This window comes from Heterocephalus glaber, unplaced genomic scaffold (assembly GCF_053883595.1).
Source record: "Heterocephalus glaber isolate CG9 unplaced genomic scaffold, H.glaber_assembly_v1.0 deba00001707, whole genome shotgun sequence".
NCBI lineage: Eukaryota > Metazoa > Chordata > Mammalia > Rodentia > Bathyergidae > Heterocephalus > Heterocephalus glaber.
Window position 1 is genome coordinate 1,252,251 of NW_028258427.1, and position 21,242 is coordinate 1,273,492.

General features: G+C 39.6%; 1 pseudogene; it reads left to right on the forward strand.

Moving 5' to 3' along the window:
- The first annotated feature begins 12,631 nt into the window (after window positions 1–12,631).
- On the forward strand, window positions 12,632–20,022 carry LOC106008560 (origin recognition complex subunit 6-like; annotated as a pseudogene).
- Window positions 20,023–21,242: the final 1,220 nt, after the last annotated feature.

Consider the following 21,242-nt stretch of genomic DNA (forward strand, 5'->3'; position numbering starts at 1 on the left):
GGTGAAGATTTTTTCCCACATTATGGGTTGTCTCTTCACACTGCTGGTGGTTTCTCTTGCTGTGCAGAAGCTTTTTAATAAGAAGAGATCCCACTTGTTGATTGTGCTAGTTCACGGGCAACTGAGGTTTTGTTCATAAAATCTTTTCCTACACCAATGTCTTCAAGAGTTCTACCTAACCTCTGTTCCAACTGGTTCAGAGTTTCTATTTTAATATTTAGATCTTTAATCCATTTCAATTTTAGTTTAGTGCATGGCAAGAGATATAGGTCTAGTTTTAATCTTTGGCAAGTTGAAACCCAATTTTTCCAGCACCAAAATGGCCATACTTCCAAAACTGCTATATAGATTCAATACAATTCCAATTGAGACCCTAGCAGCATACTTCACGGACTTTGAGAAAACAGTTCAAAAATTCATTTGGAACAAGAAGAGACCCAGAATAGCAAAAGCAATTCTAGGTAACAGAGACATGGCAGGGAGTATCACAATCCCCAACCTGCAACTATACTATAAGCTACTGTGGTAAAAACAGCATGGTACTGGCAAAGAAACAGACCTGAGGACCAGTGGAACAGATTAGAAGATGCAGAAACAATGCCAGACATGCTCAGTCATCTCATCTTCGATAAAGGAGCTAAACACTCTCACTTGAGGAAAGACAGCCTCTTTAATAAATGGTGCTGGAAGTATTGTTTTTATAATTAATCTTTTTAATCCTATTTAGTGTTTTTGCCCCTAAATTCCATACTAATTCTGTTAAAGAAAAACCTGAGTTAAATTTAACAAAGATTATTTGAGGAACACAAGAAGTTTTAGAAACTAGGCAGCATTCCCAAAGGAAAGTGGTTCTTAATGACCCACCTCACCAAATATAGTTTGTATTTATAGCCAATGAAAAGGAAGTGACATACAGGAACAACCTGATTGGTTTCAGGTGGCATTTGCTTTATGTGGGCATAATTTGGTATTCTCATCTTGGGATTGGCTGAGGATTTGACTTCAATGATTGACTGAGGTTCAGTTGCTTAGTTACTAGAGTATACACTTTTGTTAGTTTAAAACTTACCTGTATATCAAGCTGGGTTGCAGTTCAGTATTTAAGGGTGTGATATTGGGCCAAATTTTATCACCCAAATACCAAAATAGACTTAAGCCAAACTTACCAATTTAATGATTTTAACATGGCCATTTCAATGGATCCTGGGCTCATGTGATTTCTAGATGATCACAGTAAAGTGAGATCTTTGAATTATTTTTATCACCATTATTTTCTTTTCATAGACCACTACAACTTTAAGAATTCCATATGTGTCTGTACCTCCTCTCATCCCTATTTCAAGAATTTTATCTTTGTCTCTCTTAGTTCACAATGTCAATCTATCCACATTCACTTACAGATACTTTGTCATTTACCTTATTTTTCTGGTTTTCACCAACATGAGAGTGTGTGTGTGTGTGTGTGTGTGTGTGTGTGTGTGTGTGTAGCCAGTCATTTCCTTAGTATTTTCTTCAGATGGACAAATGAATGATGTGGATGATATACTTCAACTTTTTCATATAAAGAAATATTTTTAGATCTATTTTTAAAGCATCCTCTACTTCATAAATCAAAGGAATTCTGAAGTTTATGAACAATATAAGAAGTTTTTAATGAAGACAGAGTGATCCTAGCTGTCTCTGTACACACTGATTTCTGCAGAAGGGTAGGAAGACTTGTTTCCTGTTTACATTAGAGACTTCAAAATCTCCAGGTGTGAATATAGAAATTGGAGGTCGCTGGTGTTTTCTGCTAGGAGCAGCCAGAAGTCCATAAAGCAAATGTTAGTTCAGCCTGTTAGTGGGAAGAGCGGTTTGGTCCATTGGAAAGAGAGTGTTCAGCAAATCAAGCAGAAAGTCTCAAATTTTGGTTATGGGAATGGAGCCAGGCAAGTCAGCCTGAGTGGTAAGAGATGGGTAGAGTAGTTTTTCTGCCCTCGCTTCAGAGTGCTTACCAAATAAGATTTGGTTTTCCAAATCTTTCTTATAGATAAAAGCCATGTCTCAAAAAGGAATTCTTGTTCCATCCACTTAGACTTATGTTAATGTATTGTTCCCATGGCCTGAGTCCACAGTAAAGGTGACAAAGGAAAGAAGAGGTCTGAGAACGGAGACAAGACATTTCTTTGTCTGTCTCCATATGAATCCACTAGGTATTAGTAGGAATCATGCCTGAGATTATTTGGAAGAATGTGTCATTCATAGCTTTTCCAGAAAGAGCCAGAAATTTTACATTTAATAGATCCAGAGAAAGGTGAAGAGATAAACTTTAGGATCCCTGGCAGACTTAACTGAAGATTTTCCCCCAAGACAAGTTGGGTAGGTTTCTTTGATATTTCCCCACCACATGTGACATGCGAGGTTTCTCTCTGCTTTTTTAATTTTCTTTTGGTACCCAGATCAAACTCAGAACCTCAGGCTTGCCAGGCAGGCGCTGTGCCACTGAGCTAAATCCTGGCCCTCTCTCTGAGTTTTAAGGTCATATTCTAGGGCCACATGTCTGGGTTCCAAGGTCTCATTATAATTTTAATACATTCACATTTCCTCAGACCTCAAGGAAGAGCCCTAGGGTATATTTTTAATTATCAGGTAGCTTCAGCATTCAGCCTTGTGTGTTCTGAAACATCTTGGTCAGAGTCACACGGTGGAGTCCTAGGAGCAGGTGGGAGCACTCGTACAGTCTTGTATAAGGCACTTCAGTTCCTTTGATCCCCAAATCTGCTCTCACCTCATCATTTGAGTATACAACATCTGTGCCATCGTTCTCAATTGCACTCTCTGATGGGAAGCTGTATAACTTGATCTCCCACGCATTATAGGTGTTTCATTAGGATTATCGTTTAAAATACAGAAAATGGGACACTCCAGGGTGCCACATATTAAACATTTTATCTCTTTAAGACAATCAGAGCTAAATGTTTTTACAGATAATCCCTGATCTCATTAGAATAAAGGCACATTCTTATGAACCACTCTTCCTCATTAATCCGTCATTAACATTTTCCTCTTCTCTTTTCCCTTTCTCACATTTAGTCCAGTTTCTTCACCTTCTGAAATTCATCTGCAGTGTCTCCATCTTGTGTAGCTTTGGCTGTGTTCTACTGACCTCTAACATGGAGCCCATGCCTGTGGGTTATTCACTGGATGTCACCCACACAATCACACACACAGCACAGAAGCTCATCTGCAGTGGGCTGTCAGGAATCTGTGTCTTTGTGTAATTTTCAGGTTTTGTGTCATGGTTGGAGAGGGAAGAGTTCAGTGCAGTGGTCACTGCTGCCTTTGCCTCCCCTGAAGCGTTGCTATTATTGAGAAGCAGTGGAGGCTATACTTGCACTTTCCTTCTATAGAGGCAATGATGCCTCATGAGAGAAGTAGTCCAGGAAACTTGCTGCTTATTGCCTACTACTGGGATGGAATGGATTTATTCTAGAGTTCCAGAGCATTAGTTAGTTTTCTCTCTGTACAGAGCGTTCAACTTCCATGCTCAACTGCAGTAAGTAGAGGAGGCCTATAGGCCTTGTGGTGATGTGGTAACAGAGCAAAAGACCCTCTAAGGCTGAGCTAATGTGAGCTCTTTATCAGAAAGAAGGATTGGGCTCCACAGTAAGATGCCTGGCATGGAAACCCAGGTCCTGCTGGTGGCCATGTCTTCTACTACATAGACTGGAGAGCAGAGGAAGAAAAGATGCAGAATGAGGAAGGTATGCAGAGAGGGGCTGAGAGGAAGACAGATAGAAGGTTCTCCTTGCTGAAGTCCATGTCCCTGATCCCATTTTTTTTCTGAAACTCTGGCTGCCTGATGAGTCCATGATCCATCACTATAAGCTTATACTATCTCTCCCTCACCTATTTTTCCACTAAAATAGCTCAAGAAAACTTCTGATACAATGGACAGGATCCTTACTTATAGAAATATCTAAATTTTAAGGAATTACTCTTTATTTTCCTCTCCTTTTGCCTTTACCCACTTTATTGGTTGGTTTTGCCTTTGTGGTTTTTGCTGAAGATGCACACATTCACTTGTACATTGTCTATATACAAGAGAGTCTGTACAGAAATAATAAAAGAAGTGTTTTGTCTTATTCATAAACAAATGAAGAGAAAGGCATTTCAGAGCCTCCTTAGTTAGTAACCTGAAGTTTCTCATATGAGCAATCACTTTTCAGCACCAGTCTGTAAATGCAGAGCCTTAATTGTAGATTCTTTTCAAGAGAAACCAGAAATATGAATTTTTATGATAGAGTCCTTGATTTTGAATTGCTGACTCAAATTGTGTTTTAAAATGTAATAGAGTCTCATCCACAAAGAAAAGCTCTATGGACTGCTTGAGACATCTACTTTTTTGTTCATGGTGTTGGAGAATTGAACCCAGGGTCTCACACATCCTAGGCCTATGCTCTACCATTGAGCTATGTCCTCAGTCTGAAATCTCTACTTTTTTTTTTAATCTCTACTTTTGATCCTTACTATTCATAGTATGGGCTAAGGACCAGCAAAATCAGCATCACTCTGGAACTTACTAAAAATGAAGAATTGGGGCCGGGGATTTAACTCAGTGGTTTCGCAGCCTGCTACGCAAGCAAAGGGACCCGAGTTCGATCTCCGGTACCAAAAAAAAAATAAATAAATGAAGAATCACTGGCCCTTCATAGACCTGGCGAATCAGAATTGTGTCTTAACAATGTCTCTGGGTCATTTGTTTGCATTAAGATGGAGAAATACTGTATTAATTCACTTGTTATAAATTTGGCTTGCATATAGAAATTACCTGAGGAGCTTTAAAAAATATGGATGTCTGGGTCACATGCCCAGAAATTCTGGTTTATTACATCTGAAATGCAGCCAAACCATGGTTGGACATTTTAAGAAATCTCTCTAGACTGATTTTAATCGGCAGCAAATGTCAAGAACACTTCCCTATCTTGGGATCTACCTCTTCCTGCTGCCTCCTAGGTAAAACCGCAACAGTGCACTCAGATCTCATCTGTCTTGGCTCCTAAGGGGATAATACTATTGTAGACAGGTAAGTTAATTAGATATCTTGTAGGCAGTTAGACAGGGCCTCCCTTAAGATGCCACCCTTCCATGAACCAACACAACAAGGAGCCAACATGGAGGACAGTGAAGACACATTCACTGAAGGTCAAAATTGTAAAAGAAAAGAAACTGCCACACCCATGTAGGATGAATAACAGTGATTGATATTCTAAATAGGTATCAATCACCTGGGTGGGGGGCCAAGGTCAACCCAGCCTTTCCCGGACATATCCCTGACCCACCCTTACTGAAAATCCTTGTACGCTAGCTATGTGACTTGCTCCCCCATTTGATCCCCATTTAATCAGTATTACCTGGGTGACTGTACTTGTAATCTTATTGGTTGGTCATGGTTTTGTCCCACCTCATGCCCACCTTGTAAATTTCCATTGGGTCTTATAGTTCTGTTCCACTTTGTACCCACCTCACCACATGCTTTGCTATATAAAACATCTTTGAAAAGTGGGGTGAGCAGGCAACCCACTTTCCGGTCCCCCTTCTGTCTCTCTTAGGCAGAAGCTTTCTTTCTCCCAATAAATTTTTCCTACTCTTAACCTCCATTGTTCCTAGAATTCATGCTTCGATTTTAGAGAACACGAACTCGCATTTCAGATACCTAGCAGGTTTGAGAGCTGCATCTGTTCCCCTATATCAATACCTCATCTGGAATCTCAAGGCTTTCTTGGGAGTTATTGGTTGTAGGTCTATAAATTTTTTTTATGTTTATGAGTACATATTTGCAGTACATAATGATTACATTCCTTGTGGAGGGTTGTACATGAATATATCTTAATCTTTTTTACATTCCCTCCTCTGGTCCCACCTTCATCTCTTGTTTTGTTCCCATTTGTGAAGGATCTATCACCCTATTTTGTAGTATCTATCTTTTATTTTGTTCTTTAATTTATTTATACTTTGGGTTTCTCATATGAGAGAAACCCTATGATATTAAGCCTGTGTGCCTGATTTATTTCATTTAACATTATAGTCTTAAGGAGCTTCCATTTTCCTATAAATGACTAAAATTTTTCCTTCTTTATGGCTGACTAGTGCTTCATTGAGTATAAATACCACATTTTCTTTATCCATTCATCTGTTAGGTACATAAATATTGTCATAAGACAATTGGGGGTGAGTATAGGAGAAAAGAAGAATTTTTCAGAATTCCTTAAAACATGATGATTTTAAATTAGAAAACAAAACTTTCTTAAATGTCACAAAGAAATACTAAGTATGAGTATCTTAAAAAAATAAACTATTAAGCCAAAGACTCCAGACACACAGGGCTGAGAGCTTTTAAATGATCCCGGTCCTTTGCAAATGTGGCCAAATGAGAAGGGAGAGAGTAAAAATAACAACATAACCAAGGTTGAACCTTAAGAAAAAGGACCCTTTAAATTAGAGAGCAGGAAAAATTCTTTTTTAAAATTCTGACATCTAATTGTCTCTGATCATTGCTCCTAACATCCAGTGGCTAAACCAAGCTTGTGAGTTCTGTCTGTGTGTATGTATAACATTCTCCCAGGGTGATAAGCTGCAAACAAAAATCAACCCATAATTCTTTATCCTTCCTATATTCATGCCCCATACAGTGTGTCCTTGGGCCCCCACCTTATATACACACAATAATCTATTGCCCCACCCTTTGAATCTGGGCTGGCTGGGTGACTTCCTTTAACCAATAAAATGGGCATAAGTGACATTGTGCCTGTCTTGACCCTGGGCTGCAGGAGACCTTGTGCACTGCTTTTATCTGTCTTATATCAATCACTGCTACTAAATGTGAGCAAGCTGGATTAGCTGGACTTGGAGGAGACCCCGGCCTTCCCAGGCCACTTGAAAGCCAACTGATTCTCAACATTTGAGAAAGCTCAGCCTATATCAGCAGAGTCACCTACCCAATCCAGGTAACTAAAGCTACATGAGCAGAGGGACCACCCAGCCAGCTTGTAGCATGGTGAAGTCCAAAAACACTGACTTTGTTTTGGAGAGTTTTTTACAGCAGTAGCAGTCTGGCATGCCCAGCCTAGAGATGTTCAGCCTGGATGTTAACTCTGTAAAGAAAGAGACTCCAAGGAAATAAATAACTAGAAAACAGCCAAGCTAAACTAGAATACTAAGTAAGGAAAGAATGGCAAGGCCCTCTTGTCAATTGTATGCTTCTACTGGGCCACCCTGGGACTCTCCTGTTATTTGCTAGGTCAAAGGCTAAAACAAAAAACAAAAAAACAAAAAAAACAAAGAGCTAAGTACAAATTGGGTAAATTAATTTAAAGTGGTGCATAATCAATCAGAGGATGCCCCTAGTGACAGTGATTTCCTACTTCCTAATATGACTACCACTACTGTACCTTTTATGTTTCCATCCCAGGGTTATTTGCATTCTGATTTGAAGACCAAATTTAAATGTGAATAATATTCATGTTCTAAATAATGCCAAGTGCTATATTTCGAATTTTTAATGTCCCCAGAGGCTCCTGTGTTTTAGGCTTGGTCTCCAGTTCATTGCACTTTTTGGAAGTGGTAGAAACTTTAGGAGCTGAGGGATAGTTGGGGGAAGTTAGATCATTGGAGGTGTGCCCTTGAAGCGGGTGTGGGGACTCCAGCCCCTTCTCATTTCTGTATTTTCACTTCTCAGTCACTGCAAGAAGAGCAGCTTTGCTCTACCATGAGCTCCTGCCTTGATGTGCTGCCTCCCTACAGGCCCAAAAGTAAGAGAACCAAATGACCATGGACTGAAACCATGAGACCAACCTTTCCTCTTTATAAAGGTTTATGCTATTTTGTCACAGGGATGGAATGCTAACACACTGAGTATAGCAATTTCTACAGGATTATTATGACCTAGTATCAATTTCTAAAATATAGAACTATTTCATTTCCTAGGGCAGTTATGGTGAACCTATGGCACATGTGCCATAGCAGGCACACAGAGCCCTCTCTGTCGACATGGGAGCCAAGTCATCTCAGCCAAGATTTGACAAATTATCAGCATGCATACAACATCAAAGATCACATTAATTGTGCAAAAGCATGCCAAATGCAAACTTTTACCTTTCAATAAAAACTGTATTGTTGAAAGTTCTGTTATTGTGCTTTTCTTTTAAGACAAAAATGTGAATGTATGAGTTATTTTTTCTAAACAAAAACCTTAGTATTTAGGTTTAATGCAGTGTTGGCCTTTTGTGATAAACAATTGGATTTTGGGTTGCAGTTTGGGCATGCAATCTCTAAAAGGTTTGCCCTCACTCTCCTAGGGTTTTCTCCAAACTTCCTAAGAAACTGGAACTGTTTCTAAAGAAACTGTTTTCAGTACTCTTGCTAGTTCTGAAATATCAGCTTAAAATGTAGTTTAAATTCATAAAGGAAAAAAAAAAGAATAAGAAAGTCAGCATTTAAAAGATACCACATGCATCACAGGTTCAGTCCTGTCTCCCTCCTAACAAATTTCTTTGTAGAAGAGAAAACTATTCTGCTTATAGCTTCTGTCACAAGATGGGGCTGCATTTCTGCAAGCTCCTTTTTGCCTTCATAGCTGACTTCAGTTTTCCAAGAACAAAACCAGCCACATACTCCCATTCTATGCCATTCCTGGGTTTAAGGAAAGTTGGTGGCTGTCCATGACAAAGGAGAAACTCAAAGATTAACAAAATTCACACTGAGAAGCGAGTCCTACTCCCAAGAACATAGAAGTCTCATTTTCAGGTAGGTAGAAGGCTAATTAAGGAAACTTTTCCCATCTTACTAGTAAGGCTGTCAAGCTAAGTACACAGCATGTGTACAAATCTGTCCTGGGCAGTCTGGTTGAGGAGAGGGGATGGGCCTATCTGAGAACAATGGCATGAAGACCACTACTTTTGAGAGGTGTAGTTCAGATGATCAGTGACTCCAGAGTTACTAGAGTAACACAAGTTTGCTAGGAACTGGAGAAGACTGGGAAGGCTATCATAAAGATGAAGAAGTTAGCAGAAAAATTGAAGATGCTGTTTACAAAATATTGTTTTAGAAGTAGGTCATGTCTGGCTCTTTATTCTCTCTCACACACACACACACACAAACACACACACACACACCATCAAAACATCCCTATCTCCTGACTCTCAGGAGAGATAGCTATGGAGTAGGTCTTTACTACTGTGCCTTCACATTATCTTGAGCTCAAAACCCTTGGGACAGGTAAGCTTCTAAAGAAACAATCCCAAGTGTTACCAGTGAGTGAAAAGCATCCCAGACATGTGACTCAGAAGCATACAATGAAAGCATCTTTTGGATAAATCCCTGAGAATAGCAATTCTTAGAAAGCTTTCCATGTGATGCCATCTGGCTACATAACTACCACTATGATAAAATAGCACTTCTTGCACTCCAGCCATGTTTATGTCTTATAATTATCTACACTCCCAGGTTTTCTGAGCTTTTATTTTTAAAAAATAAGGAAAACTTTATCTTTGCACAGTTAGTTTTCAATACAATTGTAGCCCATTTTCCAAAATGCCAAGTAATCTAAAAGTGATTTGCATGTGAGCTAGGAATGTGAGGCTTTTAGAATATTTTTCTTATTTCCTAAATTGTACTCTGACTAATCTTGTAGTAAAATTAGTTAAGTATTCAACTAAGCCCAAACTCCATGATTAGAGAGGATAGCTGTGAGGGCTAGAAGGAAACCAGACTGATCTAAAATTTATCAAGAGATCATTTAATTCCATGCAGTATTTTCTGCACTACCAGGGAACTGGTCATCATTATTCATTAAGACACAACCCACATGGAGCTAGATGAAGGGGTGATAACTTGGGAGCCTCAGAACTTTTTATATACAAATGTGACCCCATAGTCCTAATAAGTTAGACCAATCTAGAGATGGCAATTTCATCTGGTTTATTATATTCTCCTTTTAGCTTTACCCAGCAGACAACTGCCTCACCCTACTACAGTCAACCTGAAATGCACTGCACGTTCATCTACTTGCCTTTATTAAAGTGCACCAATCATCCAATTATACTGCAGGGTTTCTCAAGCCTCTGAAACCAGCCCCTAGAAAACCAGGAGGAAAAATCAAATTGAAGAAGGAAGCCCCTGGATTTCAACAGGCTTCAACCACAAAGGCTTCACTTTGCCCCTAGGTATATAATGCATAGAAATGAAACAAAGTTCTTAACTTCCTGTGTAATCTTCAGCAGGCAGGGAGGCAACCCAGCCAAAGATGGTAACTATGAAACCTTCACCCATGCCACAGCTGGCTTCTTCCATGGTCTCCCTTTCTCTAGGTCACCAGGCTGGTGGCCTTCCCTTGGCTACCCAAACATAAATCTTGGAGAGCAAATAGCTCACTCTTCTTCCTGTATCACTCACCATCAAGGCCATTCAAGTTTATCTAAGTGACCTGCAGAAGGGATCTTTTGCAGAAGGTGTCGACATATAGATTCCTTGTGAGAAGTGCAACCAAGGCTTTCCACCACAAAGCAAATCACTTGGTGCACATGAACTCATTTAATCTTAAACACCATGTGGAGACCTTGAAGTTCAAGGTGGGTAAATAAACTGCCCAAATAGGTAGGAGAGAAGATGCAGAAGAAGAAAATGGTTAGACAGTTGGAGAAAACGAGTCGAAGTTCCATCCAGTTCTCAGAAGACAGAGACATGGTTGGAGCGTGGACTCAGGAAACTAACCAACTTGAGTCTGAATTCTAGTTTTACTGCTTTCTAGCTCTATGACTTTGACAAAACCATTTGAATCCTCCAACCTTAGATTTTTTTTTTCATCTCTAAGATGGATCTATTCCCTCTACCTTACAAAGCTGCAATGAGAATTCAATGAAATAATAATACAGTATCTGAGACAATGGAAGTACACAGTCAATATTAGCTGCTGTTTCTTACTGTGACCCGCACAGCATAAGGTCCGAAGCCAGGGAGAGCAGTGGGAGATGAAGAAGAAATGAAGAAACCATGACTATTCTTGATGTTTGGGACCAGGTGGAACCAAAGCTAATGGCCACCTGGAGCACCTTTATTTGTAGTGGAAGGCAAATGAGAAGGCAGGGCAAACAGTGCTACTTGGCCTACGTAATGTAATTGTCTCCTGGGGCTGTGCCATCCAGGGTCTACAATATGAATAACCTATGGAGGAGAAAGGGAGTAGGGATTAGGCAAAGGGCCATGTTCAGGCTCAGCCCATGCCAGTTTTTCACACTATTTTCTTTGTTCTTATCTCCTCCCAGTCCCTCACTGAAGTATGCTGAGAGCTTTAGGTAAGCAACTTCCAACAGAGGGAGTTTCAACAGAAGTAACTGAAGATCACTTGCCATGATGGCAATAAAGCACTAATTACATTGGTATTACCACCCCAAATTCAACCAGGCAGGAGGGATCTGGTAGAAAATCTGATCTGTTGGTTACATAGCAGAGGAAAAGCTATGGTTGTGGTAATGCTGGAGCTGGAGGCAAAGGAAGTGGAGCTAAAAGGAAGTGGGGAGCCCTTGTCACCTATGGCTTTCACTTTGATTAAGGCTGTTCTTTGCACTGCACCCTTGAACAAGATGAACCTTGAACACAGGGTGTGCTACAAGAGACCCCATTTAATCCTCTGGCTCCCAAGGCCAGCCATCTGCCATATGCAGCTGGGGAGCAGAGATGAAATCAACTTGCTGCAGTATAATTTTCCCCCTCTGTAAGAAACCAGTGGAGGATGGCAGGCTGGCTGGCTGTTTACAGAACAGGACATTTTGTGTTAATGGAGCAGAAACAACCAGGACAGCCAAACTGGGAGAGATGCATTTTTGTTTTCTCTTGGAGAGACCTTGGGAAAAGGCAATGTTCCACAGCAAAGTACATAAAAGAAACTAGTATCCTGTTAGTATGGTTCTAGCTCTATCAGTTCAAGGGTTCCTAAATCAGGAGCATGCACAACTTTTAGAAGTTAGAAGAGCAACTAGGAAGAAGAAAAAGGATGTTGTATACTCACCACAAAACACAAAAACAGCATGTTTTACCCACAATGTGGAGATGAAAGGGGTCAGATTGGATCTGAAAGTCTTCATGGGACACTGACATGGTTGGATAGGAGCAAGGGAAACTTCTTTTTTTTGGGGGGGGGGTACTGGGGATTGAACTCAGGTCCTTGTGCTTGCAAGGCAAGCAGCAGAACCACTGAGCTAAATCCCTGGCCTGGAAACTTCTAATCTCATCTAGAAGCATGATGGGGCTCTGGGAGGGGGAAGAGACTGAGGATGCTCTACAAAGGATGTTTCTCAGTGTTTTCATTGTTTCACATTCTATATTTTATGTTGGCATAGGTGAAAGATATAAAAGGGCCTGTGTGAAAGTAGGACCATGAGAAGCTCAGAGAAAATAATCTGAAGGTTACATGGGATTTCTACAGCTCTTTTCCGAAACAATGGGTGCTAGATTTGTGCCTGTGATGGCTTACATCTAAAATGTTCCCATAGTCTCACGTGTTCAGTGGTGGGGCTTTCAGAAGTGAGAGATCATATATTGATGGTATCATTGGGAGGTAATGCAACTTGCAAATGGTGGCTTTTTGAAGGGAATGGGTTAAAGACTGTGACCTAGGGATCTGGGCACCACGTGGTTGCTCCCGCAGTTTGAGTGGGTGGGCTGGTGTAAGGCAGTGAGTATTGCTCAAAGACGGGCAGGAGAGAAAGGTGATATTTAGAGTTTGTTACAAAAGAAGGAACAGTTCCATGTTATGTCTGCCTTGGAAAGCAGAGGAGTTTTTGCAACTGTCTCAGGTGAAGTGTACTGCTCTGTCTGCACATACTACAGAAACTAGCAATGCTGTCATGTGCTTGGACCTTGCAGCTGCCTTATGAAGTGCCTCTTGGACAGGGCTTATTTAATTAAACTTTCTGGATTGAACAAGAAGATATATCAAAGCTGTCTCAAATCTTTGGAGTGTTTGCTAGACGTGAATTCAAATACTGGAATAAAAGACCTAGCTGTACAATTTAGCTGTACAGAAGCAGTGAACATGGTTTCAAAGATACTGCAAAGCCATAAGTCCAGTCTTCCTCAGACACAGCAAGTAGACCTGGATTTATCCAGGCCACTTTCCACCCCTGCTGCACTACTTTCAGCATGCAAGATTCCAAAGCTAAAAGTGGATAAAAACGAAATGATAGCAATGGCCAGTGTAAAAAAAAAAAAGCCAAATTTTATCAAGTGTAAACAATTAGAGAAGACTGGGCCGCTCCACCACTCTCAGTCCAGAGGAAGTGAGCCACAGGGGAAACAATAGAACCCCCCCCCCCCGCCGCGCGTCGAAATGAGAAGATACGTAAACAAGTCTCAAAACCAAACTTCCAGATTACCTACAGCAACCCCAAAGGGAAATTAGATGGAACACTCTGATACTCAACCACCTGGACTCTCTGAACTGGTAACAAAAGAGGATCTGGGAAAAATGAAATCAGAAATAATTACTCAGATAACAGCAAAGATTTTGCTCATGGTGCAAGACATGATTAAGAAATCTACAGAGGACACAGATTTAAAAAATAGAGGATCTGAGGAACATGATGGAATCCCAACATAGGAAACAAATGGAATCCATAAAACAGATGCAAACAGATTTCCAGGAGATTAAAATCTCCATCGAAAGTCTATGCAGCAGAATGAGCCAATGTGAGGACAGAATTTCAGATATAGAAGATAAGATTGCAATTAGTGACCAGAAAAAGAAAAATTGCTTCAAAATTGTAAGGCACCATGAGAAATCAATCCAGCAGCTGCTAGATGATGCAAAGAAGAATAACATAAGACTGATTGGAGTCAAAGAAGAAACTGGAGAGAGTGCAGGTGACATAAAAAAACACTATTCACAGAAGAAATGACAGAAAACTTCCCAAGCAAGGGAAAAGAACTTGACATACAGATAAGTGAGGAATATAGGACTCCAAATAGCCTTGATTAAAAAAAATCTACACGTAGGCATATAATTGTTAAGATTCCAGAAAACCAACAGAAGAACAAAGTTCTACAAGCAGTGAGAGAAAAGAAACAAATCACATACAAAGGAAAACCCATCAGAATCACAGCAGACTTCTCAATGCAAACCCTCAAGGCAAGAAGAGCTTGGAGTGACCTATTTCAAGCCCTAAAGGAAAACAGCCTCCAAGCCAGACTGATGTAGCCTGCAAAACTATCTTTCAAAATTGATGGAGAAATAAGATACTTTCATGACAAAGAGCACCTTAGGAACTTCATGAATACCAAACCAGCACTCCAAAAAATTTTAGACAATATCCTAGGAACAGACAATGAGGATCACAACCCTAGGAAGCCAAGCAGAATGAATCCATTGGGTGCAACAAGAAATGAAATGTAAAGGGGGAGAATCCAACAAAAAGAAAGAGTCATGACAATGATAACTCAATATGTATCCATTATAATCATCAGTGTTAATGGTCTTAATTCACCTATCAGAAATGAACTGGCAGAATGGGTCAAGAAGCAAAATCCAACAATATGCTGCATACAAGAAACACACTTAATTCAAAAGGAAACATATAGACTGAAAGTTAAAGAGTGGAAAATAAAACTCCATGCAACAGGAACCCAAAAAGAAGCAAGAGAAGCTATCCTCTTTGCAGATCAAGTAGATTTCAAACCCACACTGATTAAGAGAGACAAAGAAGGACACTACTAGATCCTTGTAAAGGGAAGAATCCAAGAGGAAGAGATGACAATCATAAATATCTAAGAACCAAACACTAGTGCACCCAACTATATAAAACAAATGCTAATGGACATGAAAAGTCATATATGCACTAATACAATTGTAGTAGGGGACCTCAATACCCCACTGTCACAAATAGATAGATCAACTAGATAAAAAAATCACTAATGAAATACTAGAATTCAATTGAACTCTTGAACAAATGAACTTAACAGATGTTTACAGAGTGTTCCACCCCACAAAATCAGAATACACATTCTTTTCAGCTGCACATAGGTCGTTCTCCAAAATAGACCACATACTCACTCATAGAACATGTTTAGGTAAATGCAAAGGAATTGAAGTCATCCACTATATATTATCAGACCATAGTGTGATGTAGTTGGAGATCAATTGCGAAAGAAACCACAAAATTTCATAAACACATGGAAATTGAATAACAGACTTCTGAATAACCAATGAGTCACAGAGGAAATTAAAGAAGAAATCAGACAGTTCCTACAATTAAATGACAATGACAATACAACATATCAGAATCTATGAGACACAATGAAAGCAGTCTTACGAGGGAAATTCATAGCAGTGAGTACTCATATTAGGAAAACAGAGTGAGCCCAATTAAGCAACCTGATGCTGAACCTCAAGCTTCTAGAAAAAGAAGAGCAGGACAATCCCAAAGCTCATACAAGGGAGGAAATTATAAAGATCAGAGGAGAAATCAATGCAATGGAGACTAAGAGAACGATACAAAAAAATCAATGAAGCCAGGAGTTGGCTCTTCGAAAGAATCAACAAAATTGACAAATCCTTAGCCAATCTTATCAGGAAAAGGAAAGAAAAGTCCCAAATCCATGCAATTGGGAATGAAAAGGGTGACATTACAACAGACCCAGCAGAAATCCAAAGGATCATTAATACCTACTTCCAGAACCTAAACGCCAATAAGATGGAAAACATAGATGAAATGGACAGATTCCTAGACATGTATGAATTACCAAAGTTGAACGAAGATGACCTAAAAATTCTAAACAACCCAATATCAATCAATGAAATTGAAAATGTAATTAAAAACTTATCAACTAAGAAAAGCCCAGGTCCTGATAGCTTCACTGCTGAATTCTACAAGATTTTTAGAGAGGAACTACTGCCACTGCTATGTAAACTCTTCAATGAAATTGAAAGGGATGCAATACTCCTGAATTCATTCCTGGAAGCAAGCATCACCTTGATCCCCAAAGCAGAGAAAGACCCAACAGAAAAAGAGGACTATAGGCCAATCTCACTAATAAACATAGATGCAAAAATCCTTAAAAAGATACTGGCAGGGCTGGGGATTTAGCTCAGTGTTTTCACCACCTGCCTTGCAAGCGCAAGGACTCAAATTTGAACCCCAGTACCAAAAAAAAAGGTACTGGCAAATAGAATGCAGAAGATCATCAAGAAGATCATACACCCTGATCAAGTGGGATTCATACCAGGGATGCAGGGATGGTTCAACATATGCAAATCAATCAATGTAATACACTACATCAAGAGAGCCAAGGACAAAAACCAAATGATCATCTCAATAGATGCTGAAAAAGCATTTGACAAAATCCAGCATGCATTTATGATAAAAACTCTACCACAAATTTGAATAGATGGTCACCACCTCAAACTGATAAAAGCCATCTATAAAAAACCAAGAGCCAATATCATACTAAATGGTCAAAAACTGAAATCCTTCACACTAAAATCAGGAACAAGACAAGGAAGTCCACTATCACCACTCCTGTTCAATATAGTTTTGGAAACATTAGACTCGGCAATTAAACCAGAGAAAGAAATAAAAGGAATAAAGATAGGTAATGAAGAAGTCAAATTGTCATTATTTGCAGATGACACGACACTCTATATAGAAGATCCCAAGAACTCCACCAAAAGTCTTCTAGACTTAATAACCAAATTCAGTCAAGTAGCTGGATACAAGGTCAACACACCAAAATCAATAGCTTTCCTCTACAAGAATAACAGACTCACTGAGAGAGAAATAGGGCAAACAATTCCTTTTACAATAGCATCCAAAAAACTGAAATACTTAGGAATCAAGCTAATGAAAGAAATCAAAGACCTCTTCTCTGAAAGCTATAGCAACCTGAAAAGAGAGACTGAAGATGATATCAGAAACTGGAAAGACATCCCTTGCTCCTGGGTAGGAAGGATTAATACAGTGAAAATGGCCATACTTCCAAAACTGCTATATAGATTCAATGCAATACCAATTGAAATCCCAGCAGCATACTTCACGGACCTTGAGAAACCAATCCAAAAATTCATTTGGAACAAGAAGAGACCTAGAATAGCAAAAGCAATTCTAGGTTACAGAGACATGGCAGGGGTATCATAATAACCATCTTGAAACTCTACTACAAAGCTACTGTGATAAAAACAGCATGGTACTGGCAAAGAAACAGACTTGAGGACCAGTGGAACAGATTAGAAGATGCAGAAACAACGCCAGACACACTCAGCCATCTCATCTTTGACAAAGGAGCCAAACACCCTCACTGGAGGAAAGATAGCCTCTTTAATAAATGGTGCTGGAAAAATTGGGCTTCAACTTGCCAAAGACTGAAACTAGACCTGTATCTCTCACCATGCACTAAACTAAAATCAAAATGGATTAAAGATCTAAATATTAAAATAGAAACACTGAACCAGCTGGAACAGAGGTTAGGTAGAGGTTGAAGACATTGGTGTAGGAAAAGATTTTATGAACAAAACCTCAGTTGCCCGTGAACTAGCACAAATAATCAACAACTGGGATCCCTTCTTACAAAAAAGCTTCTGCACAGCAAGAGAAACCACCAGCAGTGTGAAGAGACAACCCACAATGTGGGAAACAATCTTCATCTGCTGTTCCTCAGACAAAGGCCTACTATCTCGAATCTATAAAGAACTTAAAAAGATCAGACCTCCCAAATTTAAAGACCCAATCCAAAAATGGGCATCTGAAATGAACAGACATTTCTCAGATAAAGAAGTAGAAATATCAAATAAATACATGAAAAAATGTTCAACATCACTGGTCATTCGAGAGATGCAAATGAAAACAACGCTGAGATTCCATTTCACTCCAGAAAGAATGGCTGCTATCATGAAATCAACCAATAACAAATGCTGGCGGGGCTGTGGGGAAAGAGGAACCCTGCTCCACTGCTCGTGGGAATGTAGACTGGTGCAAGCACTGTGGAAATCAGTATGGAGATACCTCAGAGAACTAGGACTGGAAGTCCCATTTGACCCCACTATTCCACGGCTGGGGATCTTCCCCAAAGAATTAAAAGAATCATACCACAGTGATATATGTGCACCCATGTTCATAGCAGCATAATTTGTAATAGCTAAAACTTGGAAACAGCCCAATTGCCCATCAACTGGAGACTGGATAAAGAAAATGTGAGGTTTTTTGTAAAATGGAGTACTACTGGAACACTGCTAGCGATAGGCCGAGAGCAGTGCCGGGCTGTGGCTCAGCAGCCCAGGCCTGGCCAGAAGCCTCGGGACTCGGCTGTGGCGCGCTGCCTGAGAGTCAGCATGCTCCATGGGCAGCAGCCAGGGCGGGGATGACAGACTACAGCGAGGAGCAGTGAAACGAGCTGCGGGCTCTGGAGTCTATCTATCCTGACTCCTTCACAGTATTATCAGAAAATCCACCCAGCTTCACCATCACTTTGACATCTGAGGCTGGAGAAAATGATGAAACTGTCCAGACTACCCTCAAGTTTACATACAGTGAATACCCAGATGAAGCTCCTGTTTATGAAATATTTTCCCAGGAAAACCTAGAAGATAATGATGTCATAGACATTTTAAAATTATTAGCATTACAGGCTGAGGAAAATCTGGATGTGGTCATGATCTTTACTCTAGTGACAGCAGTGCAAGAAAAATTAAATGAAATAGTAGATCAGATAATGAGAAGAGAAGAAGAAAAGAAACTAAAAGAAAAAGAAGCAGAAGAAGCAGAGAAGCAATTGTTCCACGGCACCCCTGTTACAATTGAGAATTTCTTATGTTGGAAAGCCAAGTTTGATGGAGAATTCTTGGAAATTAAAAAGAAATGGATAAAAGAAGAAGAGCAAGCAGGAAAAAATTAATTAAGTGGCAGACAGCTGTTTGAAACCGATCATAATCTTGACACATCTGTGGCTGTGCTGAGAGGCTTTTAATTTTCCTTTCTTTTTTTTCTAAGAAAAAATAACTCTCAGGAGAATATTCTTCTGATAACTTTCACCATCAAACTTAATAAACTGACCATAAAACTTCAAAAAAATGGAGTACTACTCAGCCATAAAAAATGAGAAATTAGAGACATGTATTGCTAAATGGATGCACTTTGAGGCAATACTCTTAAGTGAAATAAATAGGACACACATGTGTAAATACCGAATAGTTTCTCCAGTATGAGAAACTGAAAGTGTAAATAAGAGCTAAAAGGTATAACAGATGATGTGAAATAGGAAGAAAAGGGGCAAAGGGGAAGGGGTAGTGGGAGAGGTAGGGGAAAGGAAAGAAAGGAATGGAATTAATATGAGAAAATGGAAAAATGGAAACAAACTCTTTGTAAATAGGAAGGGATGGAGGGGTTAAAGGGAGGGCAGGGGAAGGGGAAAAATAAAAACCAAGAGAGATTATGTAAAGGTGCAAATTTCCAATGATGAATGTCATTATATTGTATACCTAAAATGTACCAATGATTAGAATGAATAATCGATAATGCAAAATAGGAAGAAAAGGTCCAGAGGGGTAGGGGAAGTGGGAGGGATAGGGGAAAGGAAAGAAGGGAAAGGAAAAATTATGAGAAATGGAAAAAATGGAAACAAAATCTTTGTAAATAGGGAAGGGTGGAAGGGTGAAGGGAGTGCAGGGAATGGGGAAAAAATAAGAACCAAGATACATCATGTAAAGGTACAATTCCCAATGAGAAATGTAAATGTATTCTATATTTAAAATGTACCAATAAAAGAATTTTTAAAAAAACTATTAGAGAAGACTGGACAGCAGATCAACAGAGAACTTAGAGATTTAGCTAGTCTTCCCTGGATGAAAAAGAATACAGTAGTTGAGTCACTGGCAAAAGAAATAAAGTAGCAGAAATCCCACATAAATCACAGAAAGATAAAGATGTGACACAGGATTATGAAGAATGGAAAAGGAAATTTTTGGAAAATGCAGCCAGTGCTCAAAAGACTACAGCAGAGTGATTTCAGTTTTCAGCCTGGGATGTACTGCAAACCTATAATTTACTGCCACCTCCAAGAAGGATTGAGGACTTTGAGCTTTGTTTGAACTTTTATACCAAGGATCCTATTGGTGTAATAGCAACGAAGCCATTACTTGAGCTAAGTTCTGGGCAGTGGGCTGCCCCTGACCTAAGCAACATTAGATCAACTGCAGTGCCTCGCACCTCAGATCCCCCCAGGGCTGGCTGTTCTACAATAGGAAATGGCAGCCGTTTTGCTTTTCTGTTGTGTCTTAAGCTAAAGGCAGTCTCCTGTCCTATCTAGAACATAAGGTTTTACTTAAGTTTTTATGCAGTTGTTTTGGTTTGACTAAATATTTTGTACAGTCTGAGTTAATAAATATTATTTTTATGTAAAAAAAAGAGTGTGACCTAGAAGACTATTGTCCCTGGCCACTTTCTCTCTCTTTCCCTCTCTGTTTCCTGGCAGCCATGAAGTGAACAGCTTTCCTCCACCATGCTCTAGCACTATGATGTTTCTACCTTGCTGCAGGACTAAAGCAATGGAGCCAGCTGACCATGGATGGAAACCTCAGAAACCGTGAGCCTGAATAAGCTTTTCCTCCTTTAAATCATCTGAGGTATTTTCCACACCAATAGAAAGTTAACACAATGCCTGCTTACACTCATGGCTCCATCTCTGCTATTAACCAACAATGAAACTCACAGGTCTGTTTTCATCTACTACCTAGCTGCAGGGCTACTGCTTTTTACCTCTACAAAATGTTCTAAGATTCTTTTAGGGCTTTTATAGAACGGATATTGTCAGTGTGCTGCTCATGTCCACTGAGGTATAAACTAAAGAACAAAAATCCTGGGCTTGGGAAATGAGACTAGGGATCATCTATTCACTTCCCCCATCATTTTGCAAGAAAGACAACTATGGCTTAGGAAAGATAACTGGTTTCTATAAGATGACACAAATAAGGTCAGATGGAACTAGTTCTCAAATGTACACAGATTTAAAGCAACATTTGTTGTTAGGAAGTTAAATGCTAGAGTGTTCCTGGATCAATGTGAGTCTCCTTTTTTATTGAAGGCATGAAAACAGGACTAATTTTCTTACCATTATGACAACTCAAAAATCTTTCAAAGTCCCTCCCAATGGTAATAGTTTACAAGCTTTGGAACACCAATTAAAGGACAAACAGGTTGTCATGGTTTATATCTAGATGTCCTCTC